The 2,886-nt window shown below is 39.5% G+C and overlaps 1 pseudogene; it reads left to right on the top strand.

Annotated features, from left to right (window-relative positions):
- The first annotated feature begins 385 nt into the window (after window positions 1-385).
- LOC111980087 (ubiquitin domain-containing protein UBFD1-like) lies at window positions 386-2,614 on the top strand (annotated as a pseudogene).
- The last annotated feature ends 272 nt before the right edge of the window (window positions 2,615-2,886 follow it).

Genomic DNA, 2,886 nt, shown 5'->3' on the forward strand with positions numbered 1-2,886 from the left:
TGCAAATGTGTAGCGTTGGTCAGCTAACTTAGCTAGCATGACTAGGTAGCTAGCAAGTTAGCGCTATTTGCAAATAAGCTACAGTAGCTCGCTAACAGCCACGTGAGATGTCAGACTTAGCTAACGTGGCTAAACGACCCACAGAATACCAAATAGGTCAACCAGCCAGTTGCTTGCAGCTGCTTTGTCATAACAAATGAACTGCATGAGCCATACTTGCTAGTTATTACTTGGCTGAGGAGACTTAATGTGACAAACTATTCCAGACATTGAGTTTTGACCAACTATGGCTTTGACATAGCTGTGCCTGGCTGAAATTCTTGTGGAGCTAGAATTGTCAGCCAACGTTAAGTATGGCTTTCATAATCCTTTCATAGGAAGTGAAGAAGTCGTAATGAAAACTGAAGCCACGTTGAAAGAGCACAACCACTGTGTGAAAATGTTGGCAAAGGGAATGCTGAAGTATTGGAAACTGTGTCTCGGACAGATAATGCCGGGGAAAGCTCTTCAACTCAGGACCCTACTGTCAGCAATGGAGATGACAGTGATGAAGGAAAGGAGATGGTGGATCTAAAGATTATTTGGAACAAGAATAAGTATGATCCAAAATTCCGTTAGATGGCACTGGAGCCAAACTGAAGAGCGAATCCATTCACTCACTGGTAAGTAGTTGTTTAGGCTTGCGTACAACTACTTGGATATGTATAACAGTCACAGTGTTGATTAATGTCTCTCACCACCCTTTCTTTTTCTCTATGTTAATAGGTCTTCCACCTGCTATGCAGAAGGTGATGTACAAAGCCTGCTACAGAAGATAAGACCTACGTGAAATTAAAGTTACAAATGGTGCAAAATAATGGTGGTTGGATCTACAATAAATGATGTACTAGCTGTAAATACTCCAAAAGAGGTTATTTCAGCAGGAAGTTAAAGCTGAAGAAAACAAAAGGAACCTTTGTGTCGGCAAAAAGTAGGACTTTTCAACGTCTTTTGAGTTCCATATTTGTAAATAAACAACTTATTTGCCAAGGTATAGTCACAGGTTATGATATTTTTTATTCAACTGTGAACTTAAAATAATAATGTATTGAATTTCAGCAACACAGAAGGTGTTGGACAAAGGCAAACCAGAGGACATAATGCCATCTGTTAAAGGAACGAAGGTGAGTATTTTCAACAAAACCCTAATGATGGTTGGGAAAGTATGCTTTTAATGGTTGTTTTACACTGAGTAACCAAGCATTAGGAACACCTCCTAATATTGTTGCAGCCCCTGTCCTTGCCCCAGAACAGCCTCAATTCCTTGGGAATGGACTCTCAAGGTGTCCACAGGGATGCTGGCCCATTTGACTCCTGATTCCCACAGTTGGTCAAGTTGGCTGGATGTCCTTTTGGTAGTGGAATATCTTGATACACACGGAACTGAGTGTGAAAACCAGCAGCGTTGCAGTTCTTTACACAAACCGGTGCGCCTGGCACCTACTACCATACCCATTCAAAGGCACTTCAATCTTTGTCTTGCTTGTTCACCTCTGAATGCACACATACACAATCCATTTCTCAATTGTCTCAAGGCATAAAAATCCTTCTAACTGTCCTCCCTTCATCTAACTGATTAAGTGGATTTAACAAGTGACATCATTAAGGATCTTAGAATGACAGTGTCATGCTATTGCATGGAAAAAGCAAGTGTTCCTAATGTTTTTATTCAGTGTATATTGCCTGTTTGTAATTTTCTCACAGATATTTCCACTGTATCACGGTCAGGAGCTTGGAGTTGGTTCATTGTGAATTACTTCCTTGTTTTCACTAATGACCAGCAAGTGATCTCTCATTTGTTACACAGGAACGCTTACCAACAGTGCTTTAGCTGGAATGTACAACAAATCTGGTGGAAAAGTTCGTCTCACCTTCAAACTGGAACAAGATCAACTGTGGATTGGAACTAAGGGTGAGATGACCCCTGGTTTGGTTGGATTGTGTATAAGAAAAAGTGTTATGGCACTCACCCTTATCTGTGTTATATTCTCCTACAGAGAGGACAGAGAAATCCCAATGGGCTCCATCAAACATGTGGTGACTGAACCCATTGAAGCCATGAGGATTATCACATGATGGTAACACGTTTCCTTACTACAAACTGCACAAGCCAGAATGGCAGTTGATGTAATGTATGTTTTTTTTCCATAAACACATACATTATTTTGTTAAAAGTAGATATCTTACTGGCATTTATGGTGCAATTAATTTTCTGCATTCACTTTCCTAGGCGTTTCAGTTGGGTCAACAGAAGCCTCTCAGTATTGGGTCTACTGGGTGCCAATTCAGTTTGTTGATGCAATCAAAGACACAGTCCTTGGAAGTGGCAGTATTTCTAATGTGCCTCTATATTTGACATTGAAGAACTGTGATCTAGAACAGGAACATATGAAAAATGGGGATCTGGAGACAACAAGGAGTCCTAAGGAACTTAACATTGAAGCATATTAGAAGCAAACTGAAGGATGCCTAAGGACTAATCATATTATTTGGGGTTTCAAGTGCACTATGAGGCAGCATCATATTCCTCAGCCCAGTTCATCGTTCATTTTTTTGCGCAAACCCAAGGGAAAACATAAAACTAAATGTACAGAGAGCTGATGCATTTCTCAGTTATTCTTAAAGTAATAAAATATATTAAGAAAAAACATATAGCTGCACTGGTATGGTAGCCTATGTTTATTTATTCTATGGCTCAACACAAGCAAATTGCAAAGTTGAATACGGTTTCTAATGGTCTCAAGATATTGGTTTACCTGTAGTCATGATAAATGTTCATGTTAACAGAAATTATTGAAACATCTAATGGAATTTATGAAGATTCCCTCAGCAGAAATAGATCACTAT

The sequence above is a fragment of the Salvelinus sp. IW2-2015 genome, linkage group LG20 (genome assembly GCF_002910315.2).
Source record: "Salvelinus sp. IW2-2015 linkage group LG20, ASM291031v2, whole genome shotgun sequence".
Classification (NCBI taxonomy): Eukaryota; Metazoa; Chordata; class Actinopteri; order Salmoniformes; family Salmonidae; genus Salvelinus; species Salvelinus sp. IW2-2015.